This window comes from Gossypium arboreum, chromosome 10, assembly GCF_025698485.1.
Source record: "Gossypium arboreum isolate Shixiya-1 chromosome 10, ASM2569848v2, whole genome shotgun sequence".
NCBI lineage: Eukaryota > Viridiplantae > Streptophyta > Magnoliopsida > Malvales > Malvaceae > Gossypium > Gossypium arboreum.
Genome location: NC_069079.1, coordinates 99,656,745 through 99,676,148, shown reverse-complemented (window position 1 = coordinate 99,676,148; position 19,404 = coordinate 99,656,745). Strand labels below are relative to the sequence as shown.

At 35.8% G+C, this 19,404-nt stretch overlaps 1 non-coding gene across 1 annotated transcript; it reads left to right on the top strand.

Moving 5' to 3' along the window:
* Positions 1 to 15,231: 15,231 nt before the first annotated feature.
* LOC128282810 (small nucleolar RNA R71) lies at positions 15,232 to 15,338 on the top strand. The gene has a single exon (XR_008273164.1). It is a non-coding gene; the product is annotated as a small nucleolar RNA R71 (small nucleolar RNA).
* Positions 15,339 to 19,404: the final 4,066 nt, after the last annotated feature.

The window sequence follows — 19,404 nt, the reverse complement described above, 5'->3', positions numbered from 1 at the left end:
AATGTTAGCCACAAATTCAACCATGAAATCCACATCAAGAAAGAGACGATTTACAAAACCATATGCTTTATATACATGCCACAATACTAAACTCAAAGTGTGCAGAATTCTACCATCTCGATGATAGCGTATGATTTACGTTGATCTGACTTGGTGAGTTCTACAAGTTGATGATCTACAAGTAGGAGAAACAACTAGAGTAAGCATTTAAATGCTTAGTAAGTTCATAATTAAAATAAATTATTAATTTAATAATTTAGAATTTCATTTTTTTATAGGGGAATTGGGCGTAATCAAGATAGGATTACAAGATAGGAGCCTAAAAAATCCTGAAAATTAGGGCCTTGCCACCTTTTGTCAGAAGACTTGTGTTATAGGATTTTTGATAGACAGGATTCGACAAAAGGACTTAGTCATAACATAAATAACATAAAAATGGATTGTGCAAAATCCATAGTTTTTATTATTATTTATTCTAGTTATTCTAGTAAAATATAAAATAAATGGAAATAAAAGAAATAGGAAGAAAGAAAAGAATAGAAATAATATTTTGATTCTATATCATAGGAACGGAAATAGGACTTCTTCCCAACTATTAAACAACTTATTAGAAATGCAAGACAGCCAATTAGAAATGTCACGAAATCCCCTGCTCTTGGGGGATGTCCTCAGCGCCGAGGAACATGTACTAGGGTGTATGTGCGACTTGTTCAGATCATGGGCTGAGAAAAAAGAAACAACTTTTTCAGCATCAACGATCTGTACCAATGAATAGAATGGGGTTCGTCCGTTCACTATCTAAAAAAGATAGATCTACCATACCTTCTATTGTGTATGAAATTTATGGTTTCCATTGGCGCAAATCCAATCTTAGAATTTAAGATGAGAAAAAATTCCCCATTGGTAGCAAATGCTTATCCATTAAGCGGGGAAAATCCTATTTAAAAGGCAAAAAGATTATGCTTCGACTCTTGCAAAGAACGGACTAACCGGGCCAGCTGCCCAATTAATCCTCATCCTTATATACCGTTACTGTATAAGATAGATCTCGTTGTGAAAGATCTATTACTGGAAAATTTATGAGTAGAGTCGAAGACTATATTAGTTTTGACATGATTTTGGCTAGAACATGGAACTCAAATAACAAGGTAAGCATAATTGTTCATACATATCAAACATTATAAACATAATTCACAACAATATGAACCAATTTCATATAACTCATCTTAATGTCACATTCTATCATCTATTCGGAAATTTGTACCATATGAAGTGAATTACGTATAAAATTATTTTATCAAATTCAACTCATTAGATTTCAAATTTTTAGATTCAATTATAATGTTTTGCCTGATAGAACCTACAATAACTAATTTTCAATGGTGTCGGAAACAATGGTTTCAAGACCACAATTTTGACTAGTGAGTCAGTATTTTAATATTTATTTAATTTTTACAGAGTTATTATAGGGTTGTATTAAAATTTGGCTGGGAAATTTTAATGTTTAGATAGATAATTAAGTAACAAGGGCTAATTTATAAAAGCTGCAAAAGTTAGTTTCTATTAATTAAAGATGTTAATTGACTTTAGTAATTTAATTTGAGTGCTTTAGGTGGTAAATCTACCTATTTCATTATTATTGGACGATTTTAGTGATTATTAACATGAAATTTAATTATTTGTTAAATGGAAAATTTGTAATTTGATTAATAAACAAAAATTAAATAAAACAAAAGATGAAACAATCATCATCTTCATCTTTTCTTTTCACCTTAAAACCGAAAATACCATGGTTGTCTTAGGAAGCTTAACACTAAAGCTATTTCTTGGTGCATGGTATGTAATTTTTATCTGTTTTTAGTGATTTTTATGTTTTTGAGATTATTTTAGTTTAATATATCTTACCCGGGGGTTAATTTGTAAAGTTTTAAATGTTATAGATTATGCCATTGATGAGCTTGAGGTGTTTTTGAAGCTTGATGATGGATTATTAAACTTGGTTGTTAAATAGGACTATTTTGTAAAGTAGTTCTTAGTGTTTTAATGTTAAAGGACTAAATTGTTTAAATGGTAAAAATTCATGAAATTGTTTAGAAAACATGATAAATATGGCATGTAGAGAGGCCTTAAGAAATTCGGCTAGCATGGGTTGTAGTTAAAAGTGGTTAATTTGTAAGTTTCGGGTTTAGGGACTATAATATAAGTTTAATTATTTAAGTAGATTGAATTGATTAATCGAGTAAAAAATATTATTTATATCAAGAAACAAATCAATTGAACTCAAACCATGGAAAAGCTAAGTTAGAGGATTAGTCGTCAGTATCGTATTCGTAACCCTTTTTTTCTAGGTAAGTTCATATATTGATTATGTATATTAATTGATGTTTTTGGTAAAAAGTTGATTAGTATTTGTGTTATGTATAACTCAAAATGATTGTTTTGTGATAATTAATAATTTGCATTAAATTATAATGTTAGCTAAATTTGAATGTCATGATTGAAAATGGAAATTTTATTGTTAAGTGCTCATAATGAAATAATGTGTAAATAATTATATGATTTGGATAAAAAAAATGGCTTTGTTTTAACCTTGTGAGTGCTTAGGATACAAATGAAATGTCAGTAGAGTTACACAAATTTGGGTGCTACTCTTGGATGTCATATCGATGGTTGAGGCCCTGCATTTGTTACAGATTCTCCACAGCTCATGTGAGCAGCATCGTGTAGCTTAACATCCAACCCACAGCTCATGTGAACAGGCCTGTAACACCCCAAAATAGGGCCAATGATTTTTAAGAGTATTTTAGGAATTTTAGCCTTAGAGTGCTCAGAATTTCGTAGCATGGTAAACCAAAATTATATTCTACTATGGCATCTTAGCTGTTAAATTTTTTTTTGAAAATATGGTTTGGAAATCCTTAATTTTAGAAAAATGATTGATTTGTAACAGAGTCAAAACTATTAGCATTTATGTTGCAATTTTACCAAATTTTAAAACCCAACATAAAAACCCCCACTCCTAGCATATTTCATGATACCTTCTTCCCTTCTCTTTAAAGTTGTTGTCCCTTGCTTTTCCTTCACCATACAAATTGATTTTTGATTCCAAAACCATAATACTTTGATTTCATATCATTCCTAAGCATTAAACCTTCCTAAAACTCCAAGAAAAACATTCAAAAACTCCACAGATTTCATCATCTTTTCCAAACGTGGGTTTTTCAAATTTGCATCAAAACTAATTTAATCTTCTATCAAAGTTAATGTTTTGAATTCTTATAAGTTTTTTATGATATCTATTCCTTAAAATTGAAGTATTAGCCATTGAATCAAAAGTTTTTAATAAAAGTTGAAAATTGGGACATTAATGGTGGATTTCGGGATTTTGAGTAAAAATATGGTTTTGAAGTGTTTTTTTAACTCGTTTTGTCACGATTAGAAGGTTTCTAAACTTAGCTTGAAGTTTCATTAATGATTTCTTACATTTAATTGAATTTTTTGAAATTTTCCAAAAAAGATGTCGAAAATTTTTTATACCATAAATTGGGTAGTTTTTCGTGGTTTAAGGGTTAAAGATTAGGCGTAGATGACTAATTAGATTAAGTGTAGGCCGAGTTATGAGCATTCTAAGTTTGTTATGTTAAATTTTTTAGTTACATGAGAACTTAGAACAGGTTGATATTTTAGTTGGTTTAAGTGAGTCCTTGGCTACTATCTGATTGTAAGTGAATATTGTATGGTTGTTGTGTGTAAAGCCTCGGATTCATTAGAGCCTTCTACAAGTTAAGAGCTAGTTTGAACGTTTGAATTTTCAACGAAAACATAAGGGTGAGTGTTTGGAATCACTGCTCGTAGACTCGAGTCATGTGTTATTTAGGAATTTAGTAGTAGCCTAAACCCCTGCTCTAAATTCTGAGTGTAAGTTTTCTTGTACCTATAATTATGTTGTGATTTATGTGTTTATAGGATTATGAAATTGTGCATGTTGATGAGATGCTATAACTTGAGATATATAGATATGGTAACTATTGAAAAGTGAAAATATCTACATGATATATATATACATGTTATATGACAGCGATAGTGTTTTTGCAAAAGATGTTAACAGGCAGTGATAATGCATGGATAATCTGTAAGTGTTATGTGTTTGATTTTAGATATTTTGGCCTTGTAATTTTGAAACAATTGGATACAGCTGGCATGCCATAGGATTGTGGGTACTTACCTATATGTATAGTGATTTTAGGCGTTGAGGCCCTGGGACATGTTGGAGAGATAAGGGAATGTGAGCTAGGTTCCCTTCAATGGGATATGTAGGGGAAATAATGAGAGTGTTAGCTATATGGTTTTCTTTTGGGACATGTTTGACTCTATGAGTCTATGAGGTGTGTTGGACATTTGTGTATTCGATGAATGATGATAGTGCTCACTTTATGTTTCATACCTCAAGTCCAAATTTATTATATAGGACTTGTGTGAAATGTGATATAAGCTTGATTGAATGTGTTGCATGATATGTGTTCACATGAGTGAAAATGCTATATAAATGAACTAATATATTTTGCATGAACAAGAGCTATATGATACTAAACATAAGACTTTTGTAATCGTACTTATATATGGTTGTCTTGTGGATGCATGATGATATGTTTGCAATGTGGTTATTCTAATCATTCACTGAGCTTGTTAAGCTCATCCACTCCCTTCTTTACTTATTGTAGATTAGTTGTGTGCCGATGTGGGCGGTGGAGTTTCTGAGAGTTGATCCATGGAAGTCTATTGGTTATTCGTATGTGTTCTTTATTTATTTACGTTTCGGGGAAAATGACAATGTGGTAGACTTGTTTATAGACATGTTATTTTCTATACATTTTGTTGGTTATTACTTTTGTTTATAAGGTTTAAGAGTTATGATTATGTTTAGGTTTATAAACATTGATGATGGCATGGTATTTCTAACTCAAACATGTTTTTCATGTTTTGAATTGTTGAATTTAGCCATTGGATAATTATTTGTCTATGTATTTGATGCATGAATTTTGGAAACTAAAGTGGAATGAGTTATTTGCTTATGTATGTTGTATTTTCGAGGTCTAGAGCAGGGGTATCGATAGTTGAGCTTAAAAATTGATACCTTTGTTTTTGGGAACGTACAGGAAGTCAGATTACAGCTGTGTGGCAAATTTAATTTCCACATTTAAGGTGCACACTTCACACAGCTTAGGCACACGCCCATGTCTTAAGGTTGTGTCCTCCACAAGCCCAAACTACACGGCCATGGGGCTGACCGTGTGTCACACACAGCCTAGACACATGCCCAAGTATCTACCCTCGTGGACAACTTTGAGGCTATTTTCCCAGCCCTCTTGTCACCTTTAACAACCTCAACACACACTCATATGCCAATGGTGGTTAACATGGCATAAAAGGGTTACTTAGACATCCATAAATTTAACTCATGCATGATAAATTCATATCAAGTTTATCTAATTAGGACTCCTTGACTTGTTAAGTTCATTCAATACATTTCTTTACCTTTATTAATATAGTGACCATACCAATTGGCATCATTTATCCATCAAACATAAATTCCACATTTTATCAACCATTTGACACACACCACAAAAGCAATAACACATCTCATGCATGTAACAATATTTAGGGATTTCAACCCAATAATCAATATGAGCCATATTTCATGGCTATATACAAAATGGAATAATATACCAAAAGGAGCCATCACTTTGGCTAACAAATATGATACATATAACAAAATACTAAGTCTCCTATACATGCCATACTTAAATGTAGTATACTAATTATACCCCAAAAGATTTGTTGATAGTGTGACTCAAGATCCGATGTCCACGATCCCCGAGCTAGCTTGACGATGCTAAAAGAAAAGGGAAAAAGAGGGAAGGGTAAGCATAGGGCCTAGTAAATTGCATGTAAATAAATAACAACATAAGTCAAGATATTCATGGATTAAACATATTATCAATTATCACCACAATATCGTACTACACAGATGAACTTAGTCAAAGTGGATATTAAATGTCTTTAAACATCAAGCTTATCTTATTCCTTTCTACTCATGCTAAATTTCCCATCATGAATCGAGTTCAATACTCCTGAGGTTTACGTACATACCTGTACCGTACATTCTTACTCATATCACTCTTCTTAACCCAACATCTTAAATGGCCCATTGAACCACCGAAACACTAAGGGACACTCGGGATAGTCATACACCAATTAAAGTACCAATTCCATGTCCCCAACATGGTCTTACATGAATCCACATATCATTACCGATGCCATGTTTAGACATGGTCTTACACTGGCACACATATCATCGTTGATGCCATGTCCCAAACATGGTCTTACACTGGCACACATATCATCACCGATGCCATGTCCCAAACAAGGTCTTACACTGGCACATATATCGTCGCTGATGCCATGTCCCAGACATGGTCTTACATAGGCACATATATTATTACCGATGCCATGTCCCAGATATTGTCTTACACAGGCACATATATTATTACCGATGCCATGTCCCAGATATTGTCTTACACAGGCACATATATCATTGCTCATGCCATGTCTCAGACATGGTCTTACAAAGGCACATAAATCATCATTGATGACATGTCCCAGACATGGTCTTACACAGGCACATTTAGCACGGTGTCACGACATCCAAGTCCTAAGTATTCCTTTGGGTCACTTGGGCTTCCGAGACATGAGGCTATCACTAAACGTCCATTAGATCATCACAAGTCAATTTTATTAAAGCATACATACATGTATCATATAATATCAAAAATTAAATACGTAATATTGGAGTTGTTGAATTACTTACACATAACTTACCTCGATGCAAAATATGGCAAATTTGCGATTTAGTCCACAACCTTGCCTTTTCCTCGGTCAAGGTCTATCCCTCATCCCTTTTAATCTATAATAGCACATTTAGCTTATTTAATACATGCATTATTCATTTCAATCCAAAAATCACGATATGGCAAAATTACAATTTTACCCTTAAAATTTTACAAAATTATAAAATTGCCCTTATGCTCGTAAAATGAAAAGTACCCATTTTTCTTATTATTCAAGCCTAGCCGAATCATTTTCCCTCTTATAGCAACCCACATTTTTCTTTTATTCACACATTTACACATAGTTTCTACAACTTTTACAATTAGGTCCCTTTTATCAATTTCACCAAAAACCACCTAGTAAAAGTTGTTTATCACACCTTAAACCTCCATATTCTTCTATTATACATCAAAGCACAAGCATTTCATTCATGGGTATGTTTTTGAACATGAACCCTAGCTCAAATTAAAGGTAGAAATAGCTAAATCGAGCTAGAGGATTTCAAAATTATAAAGAACATTAAAAACAGGGCTAAAATGCACTTACTTTGAGCTTGAAAGATGAAAGAAACCCTAGCTATGGATTCTTGTGAAATTTGGCCAAGGAGGATGAAGATGGACACAAATTTTTACTATTTTTTCCCTTTTAATTCTTTTATTAACCAATGGACCAAAATGGCCTTCCATTATAACTTTGATATTTTATCGCTCTTATGTCCATTTTTGTCCATAATGACATATAATGGTCTAATTGCCAAATAAGGACTTCAAATTTCAAATATCTTCACAATTAAGCCCTTAAATCAACTAGAACACATGTTTTTCACATATTGCTATTTAGTCCTAATAATTCAATTGGACACTTTGTCAGTAAAATTTCTCATCAATATTTTCACACAGGCATGCATATATATCATGGATGATCGCAAGGTTTCGTGATAGGTTTTAAATATTTATAATTACTTTTCTTGAACTAACTATTATCGCGATGTAGGCAAGTGTACCTATCGAACATTAGTATAGTTTTAGCAAAACCGGATTGTCGAACCCAAAGGAACTAAAAGTACTAGTAATGACTGTCTTTTTATTATCTGGCCTAAGAATAAAGAAGTTTTGTTTAAATTAACTAATTATCTAAACTAAGAAATCAAAGAGAAAAGAATTGGGGAATTGCTTTTGGGAAAAATCGATTGACTTAAGACAATACCTAATTACAAATCCACTTAGACTTTACTTGTTATTCTGGCTCCGAATCGGACGATGTATTCATTCAACTTGTTCCATAGAGATCCCTAAGTTATGTTATTATCCCCAGTCAAGACTAATAATGTCTAATCCCTAGAATAAATAATCGAGACTTTTCTCTAATTAACATTTTAGGGTGCATTAACTCGATCTATGGATCCCCTTATTAGGTTTCACCCTAATCCGAATAACTCTTGTCACCCTATTTCTAGGCGCGCAATCAACTCCACTTAATTATGAAAAAAGTACTCTTAGACAGGGTCTATTCCTCCTCTGGATAAGAGCATGTCTTAAATCAGTATCCTGGGATATCAAAACAAGAATTAAGAACACATAATTAAGAACAAGTTAAATATTTATCATATGATTCAGAAAATAATCACAAGATTCGTCTTAGGTTTCATTCCCCTTAGGTATTTAGGGGTTTTAGTTCATAACTAAATAAGAAAACATCTTAGAAGAATAAAAAATACAAAACATAAAGAAAACCCAAAATTCCTGAAGGGAAATTAAGGAGAGATCTTTAGCCTTGATGATGAATTCGGCTTCTGCGATGGATCAATCGGCTTCCTTGGAGTAATTCCTTACCCCCTATTCTCCATCTCCATTTTCTCCTATTCTATGGTGTATTTATAGGCTTTTGAATGCCTATGAGCCCTCAAAAGTGGCCTTTCTCAAATTGGACTCAACTTGGGCTCGACAGGGACACGCTCGTGTGACACGCCCGTGTACAATTACTTCAGGTCGTATTCAAGCCTGTCAAATTGACACGGCCGTGTGGTTTGCCCGTGTGAATCGTGCTTCGATTCTACCAATTTGAAATAGCCGTGTGGGCTACCCATGTGAGGAAGCCCAGGCTATGTTGAGTTCGTACTTTGGCCCATTTTCTCTGTTTTTGGCCCGTTTCTCGTTCCTTTCGCTCTCCTATGCTCTTCTAAGTATAAAACATTAAATTAAAGCATTAGGAGCATCGAATTCACCAATTCTAATGAGAAATCATCCACAAAATGCATTAAACATGGGGTAAAAATATGTATAATTTATAGTTTATCAAATACCCCCACACTTAAGCATTTGCTTGTCCTCAAGCAAAATTCTCAACTCATAATCAAAATAAATTCTCCTCAACTTATAATTTCTATTGATAATATCTCAAATTAATCCATAGGTAATCATACATTGAGAATTCAACTAAAAGAACATAAAAGTTTCAAACATTCCAAGTTGAATATTTAGTCATGCAAACTTAGGTGCTTCCCTTCATCTAAGTAATTACCTTTGATTCAGAATATCATAGAGTTTCACATCCTCATTAAAGGTTCACTCAAATCACTCGAGGTGTTTAAGGACAATAAATGAAGCACTCAATAGTCAATAATGAAAAGTCATTACCATAGGCTTGCATGAAAATCAAATCTCTACTATTATAATTTAAGATGATACATCAATCAAAAGGTCTTTAGAGGGTTGTAGTGAGGCTTGGTTAGGGGGTGTGGTCACAAGCTGAAAGAAAGGGTTAGAATCGAGATTGAATTGAAAAATTTCCTAACTAGAAAAAGAGTTAATCTTCACTTGTGTACAATAGAGCTTCTCTCAGAATATGAAATTACAGATATGCATACATAGTTTTATTTTTTAAGAACAAGTTACATAACATAGACTAACTATTAAGAACAAGACATAGCTAAACAATTTATTCAATTCAAATCTCGACAAAAATAGGGATTAATTTAGAGGATTTCAACAGTAATGGGTTAAGGGTTAATATTAAGGTTAATACAAGAAATGGCTTGTTAGGCTCAAGGGGGTTTACTAGGGATTAATCGTGGAGGTAGACTTTTCATGGCATGAGTGGGTTAATCCTAAGTGCCTTATTCATTTTGATATATCAAATCAAATGGTGTGGCCTCGACATGCATAATCAAGCAAGTTCTAGAATAACAGTTCAATACTGACGCACTCAAAGCAATAATAAAAGTGAGCATGAAAGAATTACAAGATGCTCAAAAGGCTCAAAAATCTCACAAAAATTATGGCTTTTTGATGTTAAAAACTTGTAAATTCTAATTCAAAATAATACCCAAACTTTGGGGAAACAACCTAAGATTTTAAATTCTTAAAAATCAACTTATCATGCTTGATTCTCTAATGTCTTAAAGTTTAAACAATCAATGCATAAATCCCTATGTTTTAATTCAAGATATATCAATCAAAATCATAGAACAATTAAAATTTATCTTAAATATAATATGAGAGCTTTTTAAGAGAACAAGGCAGCCATTCAGGGATTTTTTTGATAATGAAATGAATGCCTCCCCCCACACTTAAAATGTGCATTGCCCTCAATGTACAAAGATAGGTATTATAAAATAAAAATAAGATAGGGAGAGAAGTGAAACTTCCTGTATGATGAATTCCTTGAACTAGAGTTTTGGAGAGTAATTGGTTTGAGAGTGGAGGAGGATACTCTAGCGGTCATAGAGGTTCATTAGTCCATAAGTCCTGCGCCAAAAGAATATTATATCTAGTGGTAGCTATGGTCGTGGTCGAGCAGGACATGGTAGTCGTGGAGAACCTTTCCCGATGGAGTTTTAGTTCCTATGTGATGATGAGCTTAAGAGCTCTATATAACTGTGATAAAATCAAGAACTTTTTAAGGGATATTAGGAAGAATAAGTACTCGAAAAGAAATAACCAAAATTAATAATTAAAAATAAAATTCTAAAATCTAACAAAAATAAAAAGTAGTTTCAATAAAAATTATAAACATAAAATAATAAATAAATATTTCTAAACATCTTCATCGTTGGATGGTTCGCGAGGTGGGACTGGTGATGAGATGTGGAGGTGTTGACAAATCTACTGTAGAGTAGCATCAATGTTGTCAAATCGTTGAAAACACTGCTGTTCGAATCGGGTGAGGCACTTAGAGACGTCAACATATGAAGCTGCCGCATGAACTGGACGAGAGGGTGGTGGTGGCTGAGTCGGTGGTTCCTCGTGCTGTGGAGGGACATCATCAGAAGTGTCCTCGTAGGCCTCCTCCTCGGTAGATTGAGCGAGATGATACTGGGGAGGGTAGGTTCCTCGGCGCCTCTCGATCATCCTCATGCTAAGCATGCTCGAAATGCCTTGTGGAGACATCTGGTCAATGAGGGTGAGGGATGATTCTTGGGCCGTGGTGCTGAGAAGCCTGAAGTGTCGCTCTAGCCTAGTCATGTAGGGGCCAATGGAGATGACCCCCTTCCGATGCCGCTCCGACTAGTGCTGAATCGCAAGGGCGATGAAATAGGCATGGTCGATGATGTACCGTTGCAACATGCACCATAAGAAGTAGACTTCGTGGGTGTTGACGACGTCAGTGCTCTCTCACCTCCCTGTAATCGTGTGAGCTAAAATAGCGTGTAAGTACCTCAGGGATGGTGGGAGAATTGATGCCTTGGAACAGCTAGGATTGTACGAGGCCGTGCTAGGGGCCAACGTGTTCCAACATTTTGAGGGAGAGAAATGTATGTGGCGACTGAGAGCATGTAGTTCATTCTCCTCCCTAAACTCCTCCGTATATAGGCCTAGTGCAGCACCAAACTCTAGGACGCTTAGCTGGCAGATTAATCCACCTAGGCAAAATTGGACCGTGCCAGGATCATTGTACCTTGTCATTACGGTCTGGAGATGGAACGTTGTGCAGAGTTCTATCATGTATGTCAGCTCGATAATCTCGAAAAACAGCTCCCACGGGTCGGTGGTTAAGAGAGCCTGAATCGCATTAGCCATCTGGATTTGTTCTACAGTAGCCCAGTGGATGCAGCGGCCCGCTGCTAAAGGTCGGGCCTTAAGTATTTGGAAGAGCTCTTCTTAGGTCCCTCGTCGAAACTGTAGGAGAGGGTGACCAATTTTCACAGTTGGACCCGCTGAGGATGACGCTCCCTTCCTCTTCTTTGAGGCTGGTACGACGGTTTTCTTTCGTCTTGAAGATGACATTGAAGGCTTGTAATATAAATAATAATAATAATAATAGGTAAACATATTCGAGGGGGAAGTAAACTATTTCAACCAAGACTACTAATATGAAGCAAACTCAACCACATTAATAATGAGAATGAGAATAGAAATGTAATGGGTATAAGGTTTTCCTAGTCTCAATTTAACATAAATTGTATGGTAACTAACCTAGGAATCCAATTTAAATGATAGACATTGGCATGATAATAGCATGAAAATAAGCATAGTAATGTCATGGATATAAGGTGTGTCTAACAATTTGATTTAATTTGAAATGTATAATAAAGAACCTAAAAATGGAAACTAACTGATAAAGTAATGAACAAAAATAAAAACTAGTTCAAAAGTAATGGAGATTATTGTAATAATAAGCATTAATAATGAGTAAAATAAAAGTTAAAGGAGTAAACAAACGCTAAGGGTGAAAGATTGAGCTTTAAAAATGAAGTTGAGGCGGCGCATGGGCATGGCAAGGGGCCGTGTGGAGTTGCAGCGGCTAGGGTTAGGGTTTTTGAATGGAGAAGAAAGTGAATAGTGTAGGGTATTTATAGATTTTGGGGTACATGGCCATGGCACACGCCTGTGTTCTCCAATTTTAGCCCGTGTGATTCACGAATTTCAAATTTGGGCGCGTCTGACATTTAGTACATACTCGTGTTCCTCGAGCATGTGGGTTCACATGGTCGTGTCGCATGGTCGTGTCTAGCTTCGTTCGCTTCTCCCAAGCCCGTGTGTGCAAGCTCCACGCCCTTGTTAATTTAACAAGTTCGACCACAGGTGTTCCACACGGGTGTGTCGAACGCCCATGCCGTTTTGGCAGGCTCGACCACGATTCTTCCACACGGGTGTGTCGCACACCCGTGTTGTTTTGGCAAGCTCGACCACGGTCATATCGCACGGCTGTGGCATTTAATCGTAGCCTGTGTTGGGGAAATCTTTTGCTCTATTTTCACACGGCCTTAAGCACACCCGTGTGCTTGGTCGTGTCTCTGTGGAAACACCTGTATTCAAGATCTCTATTAGTAGGTTAGGAGTTAAATACCAAAATTTAAAGAAATTAATAATGTTAGTACTCGGGCTCCCTCCCGAGAAGCGCTTATTTATAGTCTAAGCTTGACTTACCTCTTCAGTAAATGGTCATGGTGGTTTGAGGAGTTTATACTCCTCATTCTTGCTATCAATCTTTTCAAAATAAGGTTTTAATTGGGTGTTGTTTACCTTAAAATTGCCGAACTTGGGATCACTCACATTCACCATACCGAATGGAAAAATACTGTGTACCGTAAGAGGGATTTCCTCATTCGGTGTGGTAGTGACAATGTGGGGATCTGCCACATCTAATAAGACCTTATGACCGACCTTAAGTAAATTTGGGGAGGTATCGAACTCATTCTGGCGTAATTTTGGTTTATCGTGTGTTCTCAGTTTATGTGCTCGCCATTCGTCTAGCTCCTCTATCCATAGCCTTCGTTCTTCATGAATGTGTCCTCTATCATTTTTGGAACATGGCTCTTGAACTTCTTTGAAGCTCAATTTTTGCAAAGTCATATTGTCAGTTTTAGTAGATTGGTGTGGACCATTACCTTCAATGTTCGATGTGATGCCAGAATTACGAGCTTGAAAGGTGATCGTTTCATCTCCCACATGAAGTGTAAGCTCACTTGTGCCAACATCAATAATTGTTTTAGCAGTTGCTAAAAAGCACCTCCCTAAAATCAAAGGGGTGTTATTATCCTCCTCTATGTCTAGAACAATGAAATCAATGGGAAATATGAACTTATCTACTTTCACTAGTACATCTTCAATAATACCCCTAGGAAATCTTATAGTTTTATCTGCCAATTGAATGCTCATCCTAGTTTGTTTAGATTTCCCAAGACCTAGTTGCTTAAACATTTTGTAAGGCATGACGTTAATACTAGCCCCTAAATCAGCTAATGCATGACTTATATCTAAACTACCAATTAGGCAAGGAATTGTAACTCCCTGGATTTTTCAATTTGTGGGGTAGCTTATTCTGTAGAATAGTTGAGCAGACTGCATTTAGCTTCACATGTGACGCTTCGTGCAACTTCCGTTTATTTACTAAAAGCTCTTTTAAAAATTTCATTGCATTTGGCATCTGCGACAGAGCTTCAATAAACGGTAAGTTAATATGTAATTTTTTCATAAGTTTGAGGAATTTACTGAATTGTTCGTCTGAGTGGTCTTTCCTTGTTACGTTAGGGTATGGGACACGAGGTCTATATTCTTTATTCACCATTTTGTTATGACTTACCTTACTTTTACCTTTGCTCACCACAGTTTCTTGCATCAATTCTGGCTCAGGCGCAATGAATCCTTCCTTATCTTGAGTACTAATTACGTTGAGGTGTTCCTTTGGTTTAGGTTCAGTATTACTTGGTAAGCTACCTTGTGGTCCTTCAGAGATTTGTTTGGATAGCTGACCTATCTGAGTTTCGAGCCCTTGGATCAATGCTTGTTGATTTTTAAGTGCTGTCTCGGTATTTTGGAAATGATTTCTGATACCGAGATGAATTTGGAGAGCATTTCTTCAAGGTTCATTTTCTTCTCTTGTTGATAAGGTGGCTGTTGAAAACCCTGAGGAGTTTGTGGCTTTTGATTCCCTTGACCACCTCAGGAGAAATTTAGGTGGTTCCTCCAACCTGCATTATAAGTATTACTGTATGGGTTATTTTGAGATCTAAAGTTATTGTTACCCATATAGTTGACTTGTTCCTCTTTGGTTGTAGGATTGAAGGATTGATATTCTGTGTGCACACCTCCTCCACTTGAGTCACACCTCATTACTGGATGTACCTGTGTAGAACCAAGTAAACCATCAATCTTTTTATTGAAAAGTTCTACCTAATTTGATAGCATAGTAACTAAGTCGACGTTATAAACGCCGGCTGTTTTTGTTGGGTTAGTCCTCATGACTTGCCAATGATAGTTATTCAGCGACATTTCTTCAATGAATTCATAAGCCTCTTCAGGTGTTTTGTTGTTCATGGTTCCTCCAGCAATTGCGTCAATCATCTGTCTTGTCGAGGGATTCACACCATTGTAAAACGTTTAAACTTGCAGCCATAGAGGTAACCCATGGTGAGGGCACCTTCGTAATAGATCCTTGTATCTCTCCCATGCACCGTAAAGTGTTTCTAAGTCCATCTGCACAAAAGAAGAGATATCATTACGTAACTTAGCCGTTTTAGCCGGCGAAAAATATTTTAGTAGAAATTTTTCGGTAATTTGTTCCCAAGTAGTGATGGACCCTTGTGGTAATGAGTTCAACCACTGTTTAGCTTTGTTTCTCAATGAAAAACAGAATAACCGAAGGCGAATGGCATCATCGAAACACCATTAATTTTGAAAGTGTTGCAAAACTCTAGAAAATTTGCCAAGTGAGTGTTAGGATCTTTATCCTACAAACTATCAAACTGAACAAACTGTTGTATCATCTGAATTGTGTTAGGTTTCAGTTCGAAATTATTCGCAGCAATAGCAGGTCTAACTATACTTGACTCAGTTCCTGTTAAAGAAAGTTTAGCATAGTCATATATAGTACGTGGAGCAGGATTTTGATTAGCCACAATTGCAGGAGGTAGCTGATTGCCTTGGTTTTTAGCCATCTCTTCGGTTGGGAGTTGAGTATCATCTTCTTGCTCGTTCTCTGTGTATCTTAAGCTTCGCCTTATTTTTCTTTGGTTTCTACAAACTGTGCGATTGATTTCTTCGTCAAAAAGTAATGGTCCTAACGAGTTTCTTCTAGTCATAAACTATAAAAACCTGTCAAGAAAAAGAAAAAGTAAATTAATTAGTAATATTAATAATTAAATTAAATTAAATTAAATTGCAAGAAAAATAAATGGCTAAAGTAATAAAAATTGAGTGTTCCCAGGTTCGATCCCCAGCAGCGGCTCCAAAAACCTGATTGCGAGGTTTCGTGATAAGTTTTAAATATTTATAATTACTCGTTCTTGAACTAACTATTATCGCGATGTAGGCAAGTGTACCTATCGAACTGTAGTATAGTTTTAGCAAGACCAGATTGTCGAACCCAAAGGAACTAAAAGTACTAGTAATGACTGTCTTTTTATTATCTAGCCTAAGAATAAAGAGGTTTTGTTTTAATTAACTAATTATCTAAACTAAGAACTCACAGAGAAAATAATTGGGGAATTGCTTTTGGGAAAAATCGATTGACTTAAGACAATACCTAAGGATAAATCCACCTAGACTTTACTTGTTATTCTGGCTCCGAATGAGACGATGTATTCATTCAACTTGTTGCGTAGAGATCCCTAAGTTATGTTATTATCCCTATTCAAGACTAATAACGTCTAATCCCTAGATTGAATAACCGATACTTTTCTCTAATTAACATTCTAGGGTGCATTAACTCGATCTATGGATCCCCTTATTAGGTTTCACCCTAATCCGGCAAAATCTTGTCACCCTATTTCTAGGCACGCACAACTCCACTTAATTATGACAAAAGGACTATTAGACAGGGTCTATTCCTCCTCTAAATAAAAGCATGTCTTGAATCAATATCCTGGGATATCAAAACAAGAATCAAGAACACATAATTAAGATCAAGTTAAATATTTATCATACGATTCAAAAAATAATAACAAGATTCATCTTAGGTTTCATTCCCCTTAGGTATTTAGGGGTTTTAGTTCATAACTAAATAAGAAAACATCTCAGAAGAATAAAGAATACAAAACATAAAGAAAACCCAAAACTCCTGAAGGGAAATTGAGGAGAGATCTTCAGTCTTGATGATGAATCCGACTTTTGAGATGGATCAATCGGCTTCCTTGGAGTAATTCCTTACCGCCTATTCTTCGTCTCCCTTTTCTCCTCTTCTAGGGTGTATTTATGGGCTTTGGAATGCCTATGAGCCATCAAAAGTGGCCTTTTCCGAATTGGACTCAACTTGGGCTCGGCAGGGACACGCCCGTGTGACACGCCCGTGTGCGATTACTTCAGGCCATGTTAAGTTCGTACTTTGGCCCATTTTCTCTGTTTTTGGACCGTTTCTCGTTCCTTTTGCTCTCCTATGCTCTCCTAAGTATAAAACATGAAATTAAAGCATTAGGAGCATCAAATTTTCCAATTCTAATGAGAAATCATCCATTAAATGCATTAAACATGGGGTAAAAATATGAATAATTTACGGTATATCAATGGACCTCATAACATCCAAAAAATAAAATGATTATTTCTATCTCAGATTTGTGGTCTTGAAACCACTGTTTCGACTTGGCCCTAATTCGGGATGTTACAGATACCACTTAGAGAAAATATCGATACCTAAGTGCCAGTATCGATACCTATGGACAAGTTTTGGGAATTTTACTAATTGGACCTTCTGCATGTTTTTTAATGTTTATAGGACAAATTTCTGTAAGAATTGCATGTAGTGTTAGTAATTAACAATTTTGAGTGACCTATAACCTAACCGAATATTGAAACAATGGAAGATTTGTTAAGAATAGCCTTTACTTGTTGAGCATGTCATAAGAAGATGGTGTGACACCCTGTATTTGGGCTTAGCTGCCAGGCTAGGTATAGGGTTTTACATTTGGTGGTATCAAAGCTATAGGTTCAATAACTCTCGGACCTAGGTGATTATGGTGTGTGTGGAGTTTTGAAACTCATGTGTTTAAATTTCCTTGCTTTCATGGAATGACTGATATAACTCTGTTAGAATTGCATGAAAATCAATTGAAATGATTTGATTAAATAGCATGAGGGATAGGAACGAGAACACATTGCCTCAATCCTAAATTTTTCTTGTAGGAATACAACTTGCATCATATTTTCACCACTCACACCATTTATCTTGTTTTTGTTTGCTAGATTGTTAGATATGCCTCCTAGATGTGTTAATGTTAGAGCTTGTGCTCAAGAGGATTTTACATCCTCTACACCTCCTGTGCCACCGCGTAGAGTGAATATACCTAATAAGGGTGTAGGCCCTCTGATGGAAGCTATGATAGGAGCGTTTTAGTGGGTTGCTAATGCTAACCCTACTCCTGCACTTACCAATCCTGCAGTTGTTAATTGAGGGTTACCGCTTGAACATCTTTGGCAATTAGGTGGTAAAGAATTTTTTAGGGTAAAAGGTACTAACCTGACAATAGCTGAGTACTAGTTGGAAGGAGTTGAAATGATCCTAGAGCAGATGTTTTGTTCTAACGAGGAAAAACTAGGTTATGTTGTATCTTTACTTAATGGTGAGGCTCATCGTTGGTGGAATATGGTTAGAAGAAGTACTGTTTTTGATAGGATTAATTGGAATTACTTTCTCGAGGTTTCTAAGAGGATGTTTATGGGTGAGTAGTATATGGAGGCTTGTAAGCGTGAATTTTTAGACTTGATTCAAGGTGATTTATCTATGGTTGATTATGAGGTTGGGTTTGTGCATATTAGCCAGTATGCTCCAGAGATGATTCTTTCTGAAAGGGACCATTGTAAGAGTTTCCCTTTGGGCTTAATCATGAGATTCAGGTTTATTTGGTAACTCAGAATGTAGAGATGTTTGATGAGTTAGTTGAGAGAGTTAAGGCCGTTGAAGAGACCTTAGCGAAGCCGCCTCATTCTGTGGTTACTGATTCTATTAAGAGAGCTTCTGATGGTGCCTCGGATCAACTGCCTAAGAGAGGGCATAACAGTCATAGTTCTGGTAGGGGTGCGAGACATGGGTCTCAACGGAGTTAGTCTAGATAGTAGAGCAGTACTATGTTTAGTGCTAATGATTCCATGAGTGGTTCTTGATAGCTACTTTGTACACACTATGAGCGCAGGCATTCTAAAGAGTGTCGTAAGTTGACGGGTAGATGTTTTAAATGTGGTTCAAAGGAACATTTCCTTAGGGATTGGCTGAATAGAGTTGAGGTTTCACAAACTTAGAGTTTGACACTTGCTTTTGTGTCGGTCGTGGTCGCGGTAGTGGTAGTGGGAGACCGGTAGGGTAGTGGATTGTTGCTCATACTTTTTGATAGTACTAGAGAGAAAATATGTTTTCTCCCTACTTATTGGTTAATTTGTTCTCATTTAGTTATCTTTAGCAGCACATATTTTAACATTTTCAATTCAGTAAATTGCATTTTATAACTTAGTGGATCTTAGCCTATTTATCCTTAATTTTGTCATGTTTTGGTATTGATGTCGCTGCATGAGTATTTCCAGATTATGCCTAGAATTATCATTGCACCTAACTGCTACTGAAGAATAAAAATGTATGGGCTATCAAGTC